Below are 17,426 nucleotides of genomic sequence, written 5' to 3'. Positions count from 1 at the left end.
ATGTCTCCTAGAATGTTGAAGCTTTTAAAAATGCCTTCCCGACGCTAAGAAAATGCACCATCACTTTTTCCACTGTTAGAAGTCTCTGTCAGTAAAATCTGGGATTCTTATAGGAATTATCTTTAAATATACAGTTAATTTTCTTGTTTACCTACTTTAGAGGGGTATGTGATCAACTCACCAGGCTAAAGACATTACAGTCTTGGTTTCTGTAGTAGATTGAAATGCCATATCTGGTATTTATAGCTGCCTTCCTCCCTACCCAGCCCTCAACCAACACCTTATCTATTCATGGTTCTTGGCCAGAGGGAATGAACTCAAACATTTATCCCTGAATGCTCTGGCCATTTGATGCCTGCTTCAACTAGATTCTTAATTACTCATTGCCCTAAGTCACAAACCAGAGTTTATGTGCTCAGAGTTCTAACCTTATCATACATTCTCCTCTATAACTCACTTTGAAGTGTGAATGCAACCTGTATTCGACTGTCTTCTCCAATCACCCCAAAGCCTCTCTTTGCCAGTTTATGGAGAAGGATGAGCAATCTAAAGTGACCAGCTGGAAGTGTCCACGTCCCTTTCAATGGAATCATTATTGTTTTCCCTGGCCAAATACTTTCTCTAATTGAAACAAAATTTCTAATGCAGAAGAGCATTTTTATGTGTGAATGTTTTGCTTGCATGTACATTATTTGCACCATGTGTGTGCAGTGCCCACAGAAGCCAGAAGAGTGCATCATATCACTTAGCTGGTATTACAGATGGTTGTGAGCCACCATGTATGTGTGCTGGGAATTGAACGTGGGTTGTCTTTGAAAGCAACAAGTACTTTAACGATCTCTATACTCCCCCAAGATTTAAACTTTGATTAGATACAAGTGGAATTACTGTATTTGGACAAATTTACAAGTTTTTCTACTATGTGTGCATGCATGTTCACATGTATACATACATGTGTGCACATCTTCCTTGAGCAGATCATGCTCTACCTTATTCTTTGAGTCAGGATTTCTCAATGGAAAATATTTTTCTGTCCAATCAAACCACTTTCTAACTCTTTTGTTTGACAAGTATCAAGGCCAAAAGATGATCATTTTATCTTCCCAGTTATGAACCTTCCCAGTTATGAGTTTTCAGCAGTTTCTTCAGAGGCTGTGCTCCTTTAAGTCCCATTCTCCATTTTGGGGTGGTGACAAAATGGCTCTCAGAGAGGTAACTTCTCACTGAGGTTTAGAGTTTCATGAAGGATATGCTGTTTATTTTGATTTAGGAGAGATGTGAGCCAAGCAATTTGAGTAAATAGCTTATAGATTTCTTTGTGGATTATGTTGTCTCCAGCACAAATAATTGAGCCAAAACTTTCCAGAATCTTAGAGGCTAGGGTGGTGTGTGTGTGTGTGTGTGTGTGTGTGTGTGTGTGTTGTTGTTGTTGTTGTTTCTGTGTTTGGTTTTTAGTGCTTTGTTATTTAGCTCAAGCTGTCCTCAAACTTATTCTGTACATTATGTCACCTCAAATTCAAGTGACCTTTTTCTCTTGACTTTCTAATGCCTCGGCCTCCTAAGTGCTGGAATTACAGGTATGTGCCACTTGGTCAAATTATGGCACAACTATTGTAGAGTCTAGACTTAATTATAACTTTCTGTTAAGAAAATTCTGTGTGTTCAGTGAATCTCTGAGATATTTATACCTTGAGTCAAGGCTAGACCCATATTCCTTGTGTAGATTTCCAAATTTCACATCTAATTGGTGAGTAACATGGTAGAATCTGTGACTCGCAGAAAAAAGATGTCACACTCAGGGAACTCATCTCCTAATATTTGTTGATTAAAATATAAAATAAAATCACCCCTAGCAATGGGCAAAGAGACACCTTGTTGGTGATGGTTTTCTTCTATTAGTCATGGTTAGAGTAGATGGCAGTCTTCTGTTCATCCTAGCTTGATGCCTGATTTGGTGGCCAAAGTTGCCTTATGTCTAGGACTCATAACAATCAATGCAAATCTAATCTAATCTAGGCATCCACAGACCAGGAGGAGGAAGACAAACTGAGACTTGTGGACCGTCATACTACCCACAGACCTGCCCTCCAGCACATGGAACAGGCCAGCCAGAAACACCTGTTTGTCACACCATATTGCATGGATGGAGGATGTCACCCAGGGATACAGCAGCCACGTGGCCAGTCTGCAGCAGGAGCCATCACAATGTACAAGTCTGTAGTAGTCAGATGGGAGAAAGAGAAGCAGAGCAGCTAGGGCATTATGAAAAGAGCTAGAGCTAGAGACTTGAGGGTGGCGAGGAGACACCTGTTGTGAGTGTCAAGCTCTGCCACCTGGGGCCATGGTGAGGTCCCAGCACAAGCTGCCACTGAGGGCCAGCTCTGAGTTAGTGGCTGAGCAGCACAGCAGCAGAGGTTGCTGTTGATATCTGTGGCTCATATTACCACTAGAGAACTTGGGAATTTCCCTGGTCCAGGAAGCCGCCAGAGACCACATGAATGTCCAGGGGCTGTGCATAATGGCCTCCTCCCTCACTGGTGCTCTGGAGAGCTGGCCCCATCTCTCACTAGTGGCAGCACTTGGGGAGTAGGACCTGCACCTTGCCCAGACAGCACAGTGACGCTGGCCCTGGTGGCAGGGGTGTGGGTGAACTGGCCCTGAAGGCATGATATACAAACCATCACAGTGTGTGAGAGTTGACCCTGTCACTGTTCTGTTGTAGGGTGACATGGGCACAGAGATGATGTCTCCATCCCTTCCCCTACCCCTCACCACCTCTGGCATTTGGGAAAGCTGCCCACAAGGTCATGACCTCCAGAGAGCTGGCCCTACACCTCACCAGATGCAGTACTTGGGAGATGGCCTGATCGCAGAGAGAACGGTGAGCCATCCCCAAGAGAGTGAGAGCACAAGAGCTGACCCTGTCTCCTGCAGATGGCAGCATTGGGTGACCTAGCTAGAACAGTACTGGAGAGCTTGTCCTGGTAGTGTAGATAAGGGAGAGGGGATGGGCTGACCAGCTCAGCTACCACCCAGGCCCAGACCCAGGGCTCTGAATTGGCTCACCCCGTACTCTATATCATCTATAAACATTTGAGACGTATAAAAGGGCCAGTCCTGCTGATCCAAAGCTTCAGGAAATCCATAACACAGGGCAACAACAGGATAACCCAGAGGAGTCCTGGTAAGGATCCAATACTGATGGTGTCACAGAAGCCAGAGATCTCAAACCAGACCAATGACTCATTGCAGTGAACATTAGCTAGTGAAGATGTGTGGACAGAGGGGTATGCTGTGGGACACAGTGTGATATACTGCAGTTTCCACATTGTGATATACTGCAGTTTCCACAGTGTGATATACTGCAGTTTCCACAGTGAGATATACTGCAGTTTCCACAGTGAGATATACTGCAGTTTCCACAGTGTGATATACTGCATTTTCCACAGTGTGATATACTGCAGTTTCCACAGTGTGATATACTGCAGTTTCCACAGTGTGATATACTGCACTTTCCACAGTGTGATATACTGCAGTTTCCACGGTGAGATGCCTTCTATGCTTTGGTGTGCGTGTGTGTGTGTGTGTGTGTGTGTGTGTGTGTGTGTATTTTATTTTGGCAAGGAGATTGCAAGGGTGAAGGGTGGATATGTGGGGATGGAAACATGAGGGAACTAGGGTGCATGAGAAAGCGGGATGAGCAAGCCATGGGGAGCAAGCCAGTAAGTAGGACCCTTCCATGGCCTCTGTGTCAGCTCCTGCCTCCAGGTTCCAGTCCATCTTGAGTTCCTGTCCTGACTACTTTTGATGGTGAACTGTGATATGGAAACCTAAGCTGAATAAGCCCTACCCTCTCCAAGTTGATTCTGGCTTTGCTCATCCTGCTTTCTTATAGAACCCAGGACCCCCAGCCCAGGGGTAGCCCCATTCACAGTTTGCTGGGCCCTCTTCCATCAATCACTAATTAAGAAAATGTCCTACAGGCCTGCCATAGCCTGCTCTTATGGAAACATTTTCTCATTTGGGGATCCCTTCTCTCAGCTGACTCTAGCTTGTGTCAAGTTGACACAAGTCTAACCTGCACAGGGTTGAAACAAGAGCAAAACCCCTTTCTATCCCCTTTCATGATACATGCATACTTTGGCTGACATGCCGGCCTTCCTCATCACCCCATCCCAGCATATGCTCTCCTTTCTATAATATCTGCACGCTTTGAAGACCTGGTGAGATGAGGAGAACCTTCCAGACTTTAGCCAGAGTAGCCCATTCTCCACCAGACCACTAGTTAATAGTTTGGTGCTCCAAAGCCATGCCAGACTGCAGCAAGGCCAAGCCATCCTTCGAGATAGTGAGATGTTCACAGCCTCAGTGTCATTAGCTTGAAGGAAATTCCCTAGCTAGAAAGCAGCATGCAAGGAGGGTCCTCCACATTAGCCTCTGACTTGGCAAGAAAATTGGAGTTTAAAAGGAGGGTGAGGGGCTGGAGAGATTACTCAGCGATTAAGAGCCCTGACTATTCTTCCAAAGGTTTTAAGTTCAATTCCCAGCAACCAGTGGTCGCTCACAACCATCTCCAATGGGATCTGATGCTTTCTGTTGGTGTGTCTGAAGACAGTGACAGTGTACTCACATATATTAAATAAATAAATCTTTTTTTTTAAAGGAGGATGAAATGGAGGCATTGGAAAGTTTCTCATGACAGTGAAACAAAAGGGAAACGAGTACAGATGACAAATGAACGAACCCTTGTTCCTGGAGTCAGACCCTAATGTCCATGGGGAGAACTGGCTAGAAAGGAGGAAACGGTAAGATAAAAGCTGTGTGTGGATGACATCCCCACACAACACATCCGACCCTTGGTTTAGAAAAAGAGAAAAATTCACAATTGCTGATAATGGCTTCATTTAAGACACTGTGGTCATTAGGGAATATTCTGCTTCCGAGCTGCTTGAATTGAGAAAAGCTTTTCAATGGGCATAGAAAGGAACCCCCTACTGATTGGCTTTTGAGGCTCTGGTGTATGGGTGTGAATGGAATCTGCTTTGATTCTCTTGCTGCTTTGAGCATCATGCTAGCAGCATGATGATTTATCTTTTTCTCTATCAATGACTGCAGAATCACCGCTTGTGTGTATGAGGGAAATTACTCACTCCTTAGGGACTGGCTTATTCTGCCTTCCAATGGATCAAGAAATGTTCGTGATGCAACCACTGAGGAGGATTAGGTGATGTCATGAGAGCTGAGGATGTAGGAGGAAGCTTTAGATGCCTATTTATTAGGCCAGATCGAACTGTGCTTACTAAGACCCCTCTCAAGATTCAAAGCAACAGGGTCTCTGGAGAGGTACTGCTCTCTAGTGGCTGTATGAAGCCCACTAGTGGAGCGTAAGACCAGAGTCGAGAAAGCTCTGGCCAACCCAGATGACCTGAATTGCTGCACAAACCAAGGATGCAGTATTAAGGCAGTCAAAAGAGGACACACACACACAAAATGGAAAACAACCACGAGTTTCTGATTCTATTGACCAGGAAGCAAACCCAGCGGGACTTGTACCATCCTGGCTTATCACAAGGTACAATTGGTAAGAAACTCAGCGCAGTCTTAGTAAGTTTCCCCAAAGCAGGGGAAGGTAGGAAGGTTCATATTCTTTCTGTGAAGTCCTTCTCATGCTAGAATCAAAGGACCTTAGATGGCAGGGCTCCCCAAGGTACTCATAGGGGAGTCATACAGGGCAACTGGAGGTGCCACATTGAACTGCCCTCATATTGGCCTTCTACTAATATAAAGGCCACATGGGATTTGTTGGCCATGGAGCTAAAGTGCCTATCAGTTTGTGGGCATTTCCCCTTATATGGAGGGCAATAGGAAACTGTCAACAGATGTGGAGCACACAAAAAGTCAGGAAATGTATCCCGAGCACACAGACAGTAAGCACAATAACTGTGAAACAGTAACTTTCAACTGGCCACAATGAAAGCTGCTAAAGCTGCCTACCCTGCACAGGATGATTCCTAGCAAACAGGGCAGACTGCAGGGGGATAGAAGGCCATCATGGCCAGCAGCACAACATTTAAAAACGGTGGGATGGGGGCTGTCCCTGAGCCTGCCCTTGGTAGCCTTTTCCTCCTCCTGGGTTGCCTCATCCAGCATGGATAGGAGGGTTTGTGTCTAGTCTTACTGCATCTTGCTGTAGAACGTTTCAGTTTCTATCACTTGGAGGTCTACTCTTTTTCTGAAGTGGGAAATGGAGGAGCTGTGGATCTGGGCAAGAGGGGAGGTGGGAGGAGTCTGAAACAGAGGAGAGAGGAAAGGCTGAGGTTGGGATGTATTATTACATGAGAGAGGAACAAAGAAAAGAAAAGGAAAAAAATACCTTCAAAAGGCAAAAATACTTGTTTACCCTGAAGGTCTTTAAAAGCAAAGGAAGTCTCTGGCCACTAGAGAAGACATGCAGCTCCTGACGAACAGAGTATAGGAAGCTAAAATACAGCGATGCCCACTCTCTACCGCCATTGCTCTTCCCATAGACCATCGAATATAGTGAGGGGATCATGGGCTCACTTAAATCTTGCTAATGTTTTCTCTAATATTCCTTTAACCTGAGTCCCATGACACAGTCACCTGCAATAGATAACAGTGGAACTTTATAGCATCTCCCTATGGTTGGACACAATCCCACTACTTGCAATGTGAGAGTAACCCAGAACTTCACTTTGTCATCCTACACACTCATAGGAAAAGTATATACACAATGTTATAACCTCTGAATATTTTACAAATTTAGAAAGACACCTTATATAGATGAACTTCCCATCATTGCTCTTACAGACATACATTAATATGTATGAAAATGACTACCTTTTTATTTTTTAATTTCATTTTTGTTTTATGTGTATGGCTGTTTTCACAGTGTGGTGAATTGAATGAGAAGCCCACCCCCATAGGCTCATATATTTAAATATTAGGTTCTCAGTTAGTGGAATGGTTTGGGAAGGATTATGAGATGTACTCTTGTGGGAGGGTGTGTGTTACTGGGGGTGGGTCTTGAAGTTTCAAAGGCCAGTGCCATTCCTAGAGACGCTCTCTACTTCGTGCCTGTGGATTGAAATGTGAGCATGCAGTTATTACTTCAGTGCCGTGCCTGCCTTCCTACTGTAACCCTCTGGAGTCCCGACACCAAAATTCAACTCTTTTCTCTATAAGTTCTCTTGGTCGTGGAGTTTTGTCACAGCAACTGAAAAGTAACTAAGACTCTGTATGTATCTCTGTGTATTGCAAATGTACCTGGTGCTCATGGAGGCAGGAAGAAGAGGATAGTGGATGCCCTGGAACTGAAATTATATATGTTCTGAGCTACCTTATGGACGGTCTTCTGGGAGAACAAGCACTGCTTGCAACTGCTGAGCCATTTCTCCAGCTGCTTCTTCCTCTTCTTCCTCTTCCTCCTCTTCCTCCTCCTCCTCCTTCTTTTCAGCAGCATGTACCAAGAAGTAGATACATGTATTTCTATGAGTTCTAGATATGAGAACTATCTTAGTTGGGATTTCCATTGCTCTGATGAATCACCATGACCAAAGCAACTTGGAGATAAAAGGCTTTATTTCAGCATATAGTTCTGCATCGCTGCCTATCATCAAAATAAGTCAGAGCGGGAATTCAAACAGGGCAGGGGCAGAAGCTTTGAAAGAGTGTCGTTTACTGGTTTGCTCTTCATGCCCAGCTTACTATCTTATGGCACTCAGGACCACTAGCCCATGCATCAGTCACTAATTAAGTAAATTATGCAATACAGGCTTTCCCACAGGGCGATGTGCTTTCTCACAGGGCAGTCTGGTGGAGACATTGCCATATGACAAGATTTTTCCTGGGAAGACACTACACACATGTCTACTCACCCCAGCTAAGAAGCCATGGAAGACTAAGGTTCAGATACCACCAAAGTCCAGCTTAGTGAATCAATGTGTTTTACTGGGATTCCTTACAGGAATATGGGTGAGGGATTACTTACAGGAACAGAAATGACTCAAAGATAGCTGCATTACCAAAGCCCACCCCAGCATGGGTGAGAGCTCACAAAGCCGGGGACCTGGAACACACTGCACAGCCTGCAGGCAGCTCNACAGGTTGGAGAGAGTCCTTTCCACGTGCCTCAGTGGGTTAGGGTTAGGGGTTAAGGTGTCTACCTCTTCCAGGCAGCTGGTCTGGCCTCAGACTCTTCTAGGCAGTCTGTCTTCTGAGAGGGACTCTCAGCAGTGAGCTTGTTTACAAAAGAGGGACTTAGTGAATTTGGTCAGTTTGGAGGACTTCCTGGGGGCTGTTTTGAGTTATTTACCTTCTGTTAAGGAGCTTCCCGATAGAATGATTTAACATCAGAGGAAACTGCTACACAAAACAGTTTTCTCAGTTGAGGTTCCTCCTTGCCAAAACAGTCTAGTTTATATCAGTTTAACATAGAAACTAGCCATTGGGCAGGAGAGATGGCTCAGCGGGTAAGAGCACTGACTGTTCTTCCGAAGGTCCTGATTTCAAGTCCCAGCAACCACATGGTGGCTCCCAACCATCCGTATTGAGATCTGACACCCTCTTCTGGAGTGTCTGAAGACAGCTACAGTGTACTTACATATAATAAATAAAGAAATCTTAAAACAATAGAAATCAATCCCCATAGGCACATTTTTTGGACATTATCTAGCTCAAGTTTCTTGTGCTTTATATAACCTGATATAAGAGGATCATATGAGATTGGACCAAATGCCTCAAGAGGCTTTTGAGTAAGACAAGATTCTTGTGGCACTGATTGAATAGTTATATGTTCCAGGGCGCCAGTACCCATTTGTTTTAAGATTACAGAGCCTCAAGGACCAAGTCGGGGGTGATGGCAGAAACAAGCTTAACCCATGTTCTAATGGGGTTTGGGTTCCATTCTCAGAAAGAGATACGGAATCCATCTACAGCACAACAACTGCTAGTTCTATATAAAACCCTGCAGCAGGTGGACTTCATCACTGAACCTACTCCAGTAGCAGTAAAACATAGACCATGAAGGGATGTACTGAATGTCTCCTGGCTGGCCCCTCTATAAAAGTAGCCCTTCTACCTGTAACTCTGGTCCCAGAGCATCTGACTTCTTCTGGCCTCTGCAGGCAACAGACATGCACATGGTACAGAGATATACGTGCAGGAAAAACACACATACACATATAAAAAAAAATGGGGAGGGATGATATGAACAGTGCTGACTTACCATGAAAGACCGCTAGGTTTTTTTCCACAGGCAGTTGTTCTGTCTTCCACAGTGTAGCTTTATGGATGGCACAGTAGCAAAGAAAGCACTTAATAGCTGCTCTCTGGGCCAACTGATCTAAAAGCAAGCAAAGTCCAAAATAAACCAGAGCCAGGAAGTCTTCTGTATGGCTTCCTTAACACACAAACTCAGGACCTCCTGTTGTCACCAAAACCTGATGCCTTCACAAACATGTGAGTCATCTGCTCATCAAGATATGAAGAAGTTATCCGTTGGGTACATGTGAAATCAGGGTACAAATGGAGCAGGGGATAGCACAGGCTGGAAAATAGCACTATTTACAGGCATTCCCCTTAAGTATAGAGAGCTGTCACTTGTAGTGCCGAACACCTGAACCTCGTCTGTGACTGTGCAGCCTTGAAGGGGCATTACACTAGCCTAACAGTATGCAAATAGGTCAATATGCCCAGTAACTGATTGCCAGGTGGATTGTCTAGGGCTCGAGCCCGTGGATAAGGAATGCAGATGTGCCTTCATGTGTAAGGATTGTCTTGGGATTCCTGTAAGTTTTCTTATATAAACAGGCAACTCATTAAACTACAGGCATCACCCAGCTCAGGGTTATTAAGTAGGTATCTGCAAAAGATTAACAATAAGAAGGACACCCATTTAACAAATACTGATGTACAAGTTTGGACAACCAATTAAAACATAAAAAAATATAAAAACCAATTTTGGACAACCAAATATGATATTTTGATATGAGACAGAAGAGACAGCCAGAGGCACTTTACTGCATTATCTGATACATTTGTACTCTACATTGTAGAAAGGAATCTGAACATACATTTTATCAACAACTTAGCATGTGCTGTTTATTTATGCTGACTTAGCCCCAACCCAGTTCAGATACCTTGGAGGAGTACAAAGCTGGTACCAGCAGATACTGGCTAGATCCAAGGACTCACTCAGTAAGTGCCTGAGCCCAGCCATCCAGAGAATGAGATAAGAGAAGCACAAATGTGCAGGTCTTACAGATGTGGCTGATTAGCTCACCAAAGGGGAGACTGAACTGTGGGATGACTGTCTACCCATCCTCTCCCCTTCTAAGATCCACCAACTGGAGATAAGGAATAAGGAAATCTTTAAAAGATTGCCATCCTTGGGTCAGCAAGATGGCTCAGTGAGGAAAGGTTCTGGCAGTCAAGTCTGGTGACTTAATTTCCATCTCCAGAACCCACATGCTGGAAGGAGCGAACTGACTCTGGTAAGTTTTTTTTTCTGACATCCACATGCTCACCATGACAAACACATTCTCACACATAACACACACAGAGAGACATGGACACACACACACACACACACACACACACACACACACGGACACACACACGGACACACACGCACATGGACACACACACAAACACATCACTGAAAAATATTAAATAAAAATATAGGAATCTTCTGTCTTACCAGACTGCCAGCTCTCTGAATAAATGCAACTTAAAGGTTAAATTCCTGTCTCTGCTCGCTAGCATTGTCCCCACAAATTCTGATATTCCAGTTGCATCTTTACTTGCCTTGTAACTTTAGAGATCATTTTGATGGTTTTATGAAAGGGCTGTTAAAATAATAGCAAGAGAAAAAGGCACCCAGTATGGGTAAATAAAGATGCTTTCCAGAATGGCTCAGCAGTTAAGAGCATTGACTGCTTTTCCAGAGGTCCTGAGTTCAATTCCGAGCAACCCCATGGTGGCTCACAGCCATCTGTAATGGGATCTGATGCCCTCTTCTGTCATGCAGACATACATGCAAATAGAGCACTCACATACAGAAGTAAAAATTAAAATAATAATAACAATAATAAAATCTTAATAATAAAACTATGCTTTCCAAACCATAGGTTATTAAATAAAAATTATTTAATAAGGTTATTAAGTAAAAATCCCACATCAGGGTGCCCTAAGAGTCATTTGGCCTGGGAAGCAGTCAAAGATTCTCTGTACACTAAAGATAACTGGTACTTCAGCCAGTTGCAAGCCCAAACCTTGCATGTATGAGGCCTGGGTTCAATCCCCAGCACAGATACAAAGCCACAACATAGACACCAACGTATAGGACAAACTATCCTGGGTAAAACTCCTATATACATGCCTTCCCTTTTGTACTGAAAAACTTGAAATGGTGGGCTGCAGAGGACGGTTAGCGGTTGAGAGCACTGGCTGCTTTTCCAAAGGACTCAGGTTCAAATCTCAACACTCACACAACAGTTCACATGTCTGTAACTTCTGTGCCAGTGGATCTGAGTCCCTCACATAGACATACATGGAGGCCAAACACCAATGTAAATAAAATTTAAAATTAACAAAAAATCCCTTCCATGGCTTAAAGACTTATAGGCTTTTAGATGCCTATGATGCTTCTGCATATCTACTGGGCTTTCTGTTGGGCAATGCAGTTCATGTACTCTTGATTGGTGTTTGTGATGATGTCCCAGAAGTAAGCATTTATTGTTACTGTTCATACTGTGGCTGTGGCCTAGTGTCCCCGTGTTTAGCCCTTGGCACTCAAAATTAATCATGTAAATCCCTCTCCAAAATTAAAAAAAAAACATTAAAAAACTGTCATAAACAAAAGTAACAGCAAAAAGGAAAAAAACAAAACAAAACAAAAACTGGGGGTGATGTGTAGGGAGTAGTTCTCCAAATCTAGCCAATGAGACACTATTTTTCAGCGGTTACCATTTAGGTGTTCTGTGTCCCAAGGCTATATTCCACCGTGCAGCAAACCAAAGGCAACCCTCCCATGGGCTAGCAAGGTTCTTCAGACCCTCAACACGTCTGTTAAGGATGAGGCTGGAGTCCACAAAGTCCAGCTTGCACTTTCCCTGTGCTGAACTCTACAAAACAGGACCTATCGAGCTAGGCTACGGGTGCAGCAGCATGATGGGGTGCGAAAGCGGGTAGGGACAGCAACTACGGGGAGAAAATGTACCCAACATTTTAAAAGATCTAACAAACGCATGTGCTTTGTCAAGCTGGACTTTTAAGTGGGGTGGGGGAGCAGGGCATTCCAATTCAGAACGGGCCAATTATTCTCTGTCTCCCTGGGAAAATCGTGTAATGTGGTTTGATACTTTCCTATACAAAATGCAACACTAAAGTTGATTGCTGTAAGCTGGCCCCTTGAATAGTTGAAAGAGCAGGATTCTGTGCTTCTAGATACTTCATCTACAAAGCTGCTTTGTCCTCCAGGTCTATAGGACAAGCTCTGAGGTCACTGCACCCAAACTGGAAAGTGACTTTTGCCTTCTGTCCCTAATCTTCCTTTGCCTAATCTTTAAACCACCTATCTTTCTGACATAGAATTCTTTAACACTCCCCCCCCCCCCCACCCCCCACCCTGCCTCTCCTCGGCTCATATGATTAAACTTTTAGAAAAGTAATGTGCTTATGTGTAAAGAGAATGCAGGTGCTGGCCCCAGGAGGCCACCCAGTTCCCAATAGACCTTTGAAAGCCACTCGAAGGAGCACAAGGAGCACGTGCAGTGCAGACAAAGACCACTCCAAGCTCACGGATTTTGTGCGATTGTCTGGAGATTTCGGGGCCCATTGTCTCATTTTAACCTGCAGGATTTTAGAAAAGCCCCTTTGAATTCTTCCACCCTCTTGTTGCGCCGAGATGCCGAGATGCCGATTTGAGAAGGAAAACTATTCTCTGCAGGGCTGACCTTGAAGAGATCTAGCTTGAACAGTGATCAGCAGAAGCTTTCAAACCCAGGAACAGTGAGACTGCAGGCGCCACTAGGGCTCAGAGATGCCCAGCATGACCGTGACACTTTTTTTTTTCTTTTGAAAACCTGGGCGGTGTGCTTTGGGGCATCTGTCCTGTGCTTAAGGGTGTCTGTCCCTTGTTTATTCCCTGACCTTCAGAAGTCCATCACAGCAGTCCAGTCTCAGTACCTGTGCCTCTGAAACACGCCTGCTTTGAATTTTGAAGTTTCCTTCACTGGTAGAGAATTGCCAAGTTTCAACCAGCCACAGCCTCCACGATCCCTGCATTAAAACCAAGATGGACTCTTGTAGATAGTAACTCTCACTCTCGGTTGTTCTTTTCACTCAAATGGACCCTTTACCTGCAAATTTCTCTGTCCAAGGGGCAGAGGATATTCCAAGGACAAAAAAATTACTTCTGGTGCTTTACTGTTCTGCAAAAGTAGGGGTCCCGGAAAAAAATTAATGCTAGAGAAACTTTGGAGTTCAGAACTTAGGAGGCCTGGATGAAACTCAGAAGAGGGGAGGTCTCGTTTTTATGACCTTCAACACGTGAATAGGTACATAGCCATAAAGGGGATAGAAATCAAAGGCACAATGAGATAGCCTTCCACCTTACTGGGGTTACCACACATTGCAGATGGTGTGAAGAAATGAGGACACTCAGATAGGGCTGGTAGGAATGTGAAGCAGTGTGACATCATTAGAAAAGAGTGATATTTTTGGCCCTGCAATTCTGCTTTTCAGTGTATACTCAAGAGAGAGGGGGAACTATGTCCTCATAAAGCCTTGCTCATAAACATTGGCGGAGACGGCTCTTGTTGACAAGCTGAAAGACCTGAGTTTGACCTCAGGACCCACATGGTGGAAGGAGAGAATCAACTCTCAAAAGTTGTCCTCTGGCTTTTACATGTATGCTGGGACATGTCCCTAATAAATATGTACATATAAAAAAAAAACTGGCAGGGTCAGCATCAACATTTGTTTCAGATTTCATACACTAGTGTGTGTGTATGCGTGCGTGTGTGTGCATTTGGAGAGATGGTTCAGCAATTAAAAGTACTTGAAGCCAGGCGGTGGTGGCGCACGCCTTTAATCCCAGCACTCGGGAGGCAGAGGCAAGCAGATTTCTGAGTTCGAGGCCAGCCTGGTCTACAGAGTGAGTTCCAGGACAGCCAGGACTACACGGAGAAACCCTGTCTCAAAAAAACAAAAAACAAACCAACAAACAAACAAAAAAGTACTTGATGCTCTTCTAAAGGTCCCCAGTTCAGTTCCTAGCTTCCATGTGAGGGGCTCACAACTGTAACTCTGCAGGCACCTGTGTGCACATGCCCACATGCAGACATACACACGTGTGATGTTTTCAATATGAATGGCCCTCATAGACTCATGTATTTGAATGCTTAAGTCAGCAGGGAGTAGAATTATTTGATACAATTAGGAGGTGCAGCCTTGTTGGAGGAAGTGTGTCACTAGGGTTGGGCTTTGAGGTTTCAAAAGCCCATGCCAGGGCCAGGGCCAGGGCCAGGGCCAGGGCCAGGGCCAGGGCCAGGGCCAGGGCCAGGGCCAGGGCCAGGGCCAGGGCTAGGGCCAGCCTCTCTCTCTCTCTCTCTCTCTCTCTCTCTCTCTCTCTCTCTCTCTCTCTCCCTTATGGATCAGGATGTAGCTCTCAGTTACTGTTCCAGTGACTGTCTGCAAGTCACCAGGCTTCCTATCATGATGATAAAGGACTAAACTTCTGAAACTATAACCCCCCAGTTAAATGCTTTGTCTTCTAACAGTTGCCTTAGTCGTGGTGTCTCTTCACGGCATTAGAACAATGACTAAGACAACACCTAACCACAATTTAAAGTAATAAAAATAAATATTTAAAGTATTTATGATTGTGCCCACACGTACGTATGCCATACCATACTGTACAGGTCAGAAGACAACTATTTGGAGAAGGTTCTCTCTTTCTACTGTGGGTCTCTGGGATTGAACTCAGGTCATCAGCCTTGCAAGGCAAGTGTCTTTACCCCACCCTACCCCCACAAACTATCTTGCTAACACTCATACCTTTAAGAATCATTCTCCTATGTTTCTCTCATGCACATGTATGTGCTTATGTTATATTACATTACATACATACATATTTTGTATATGTGAATGCGTAGTTTAGAGTGATTATTATCATACTTTCTTACTTTTTAACTCAAATTTTGCCTGTGAGAAGTTGAGTCCAGGTACAGGTTAAGAAGCAATGGTTCGTGATGGTAGTAAGCGTGTGCCACTACGCCCGGCTAGCTCTAGCACAGGAGCAATAGCACTGTGTAAGGACAGCACGGGAGGCTAGCAGACTGAAACCCACAAGAGGACCCCCACCCAAAGCTGACCATGCTGACACCCTGATTTTGGATTTCCAGCTTCCAACACAGTGAGAGCATACTAAATTTTATTTATTTTTATTTTATGTTGGCAGTCTTAGCTAAGACAGAATTCATTGTATTCAGATTTACTGGACTGCAGCTCCGCAGTCCTATTTCAAATTTCAGTATCCCATTTCTTCCAGTGACCTAACCTTAAGAATCTCCATAAGGCTGTGAATTTAATTTGCATTTTAATTCAGCCACTCACAGGATCAGACTGTGTTGTTGCTATTGTGTTATTGTTGTTAATGGAGGTTAGAGGATGTGCCAGGCCTCAGGGTTGGAGATCCTGCTTTTCAGCTGGGCCAGATGACAGCACTGCATCACCAGAGGCAATGTAACCACAGTTATTGTAACGGGCAGCACACACAAAGTGATGTCCACTATAGCCTACAGTGTAACGGTCAGCACGGGCAGAGTGAATTTGATGGTGGCTTGACTCCTATGCACCTTTGGTACTGAATAATCAATCATACTGTCTCCAGGCATGAAATCCATAAGCCTGCTGAATTTGTGTTTGATTTGTATAAGAGTGGAAATCCTCAAACAAATGAAAAAAGTGATTCTTGGTCCGGGATCCAATTTCTAAGCTTGTGTCAGTTTTCAGAGTCAGAAATGGCCAGGTTCCCCTGAGGAAGGACCTTGATAAATCCCTAAGAGTTTTATACTGTTAGCTTTTTTTCCAGTCCTTCTTTAGAGGGACCTATGTCCCACTGCAACTTTGGGTAACTATTTCATACCCCTTTGTACTCAGCAAAGTGACTGTCCAGTGATTTTTTTTTTCTTGATGGACTGACCAACATTTAATTTTGAGCCACACCATGTGGTTTCTGGGAATTGAACTCAGGACCTCTGGAAGAGCAGTCAGTGCTCCTAACCTCTGAGCCATCTCTCCAGCTCCAAAACTTTTATTTGTAACTATTAAAATATCTCAAAAGAGTGGTGCTTTATGGGAAGTCCATCCACACAACCAGCAGCTTTGGATGTGGTCATCAACCCGAATGGGAACAGAACTTCTTGTTCCTAGGGGGTGACACCCTTTCTTTAATCTCTTTTTCCCATGTGCACAAGGATTCTTCTTGGCTGTCATCTTGTCCAATCTCCTCTGCCATTTTTGAAAATGGGGAGTATGCCTTCAAACGCAACTGTCTGTAACAAAGTTGAGTTCTTTCTTGATTAATCCTTCCCAGGCCTAAGTGACCATGAATCCCTAGGGATTCCCCTCAGCTACCCAGAGGCAAAGGTGCAAAGGGTTTCCTTGGGTCATCGAGCTCTGACAGGCCCAGCTTGGGTTGGGGAGGGGCTGAAAGGAGGAGGCAGAACAGAGGATATCTGCATGCTTTTCTGACTTCTGCTAATGTTTCTGAGCTATGCGTATGGTGGAGAAGAGATGATGATGGTGGGAGGGGTCATGGAAGTATAAATTGGGGGGGGGGGTACAGGACCTGAGTTCAAATCTCCAGCACACACATAAAAAGCTTACATAGCTGCTTACACTGTGGCAAAACTACAAGGAGTGGGATCAGGGGGAAGGAAGGAGATGCAAGACTAGAAGGAGAAGGGGTGGGCAGGAGGGAGTGCAGGGGCGGGGAGAAGGCAGAAGTATGAGGGGAAAGAGGAAAGAAGATGGAAGATGTGGAAAGGGAATAGTAAAGGCCATCTCATGCCCCTCCTTGTGCCTCGCTTATACACAACATGTGTATGGACACGTGTGTACGAGACTGTAATCCAAACTATTGGGGAGGGAGGTTGAGGCAGAAGGATTGCATGTTCAAGGACCGCTTGGGTTACTTAGCAAATTCATGCCAGCCTGGTGAGGCCTGTCTCAAAACAAAAGCAAAACATTTAAAAAGTGCTAGGCCCCCAATGAAGGAGCTAGAGAAGGTACCCAAGGAGCTGAAGGGGTCTGCAACCCTATAGGAGGAACAACAATATGAACTAACCAGTACCCCCTGAGCTCATGTCTCTAGCTGCATATGTAGCAGAAGATGGCCTAAT

At 44.5% G+C, this 17,426-nt stretch overlaps 1 protein-coding gene and 1 non-coding gene across 2 annotated transcripts in view; both read left to right on the top strand.

The window, feature by feature from the left end:
• Positions 1 to 1,844: 1,844 nt before the first annotated feature.
• Positions 1,845 to 1,988, top strand: LOC115063202. Its single transcript, XR_003843088.1, has one exon. It is a non-coding gene; the product is annotated as a small nucleolar RNA SNORA48 (small nucleolar RNA).
• A 2,750-nt stretch (positions 1,989 to 4,738) lies between these two features.
• Positions 4,739 to 17,426, top strand: part of LOC110313364 (integrator complex subunit 6-like) — a 26,312-nt gene continuing 13,624 nt past the window's right edge. Inside the window, exon 1 of the mRNA XM_021187462.2 lies at positions 4,739 to 4,805. The gene's annotated coding sequence lies outside the window, so the exon portion shown is untranslated. The remainder of the gene's footprint in view (positions 4,806 to 17,426) is intronic.

This window comes from Mus pahari, chromosome X, assembly GCF_900095145.1.
Source record: "Mus pahari chromosome X, PAHARI_EIJ_v1.1, whole genome shotgun sequence".
Classification (NCBI taxonomy): domain Eukaryota; kingdom Metazoa; phylum Chordata; class Mammalia; order Rodentia; family Muridae; genus Mus; species Mus pahari.
This window is presented reverse-complemented; position numbering and strand designations above follow the sequence as displayed.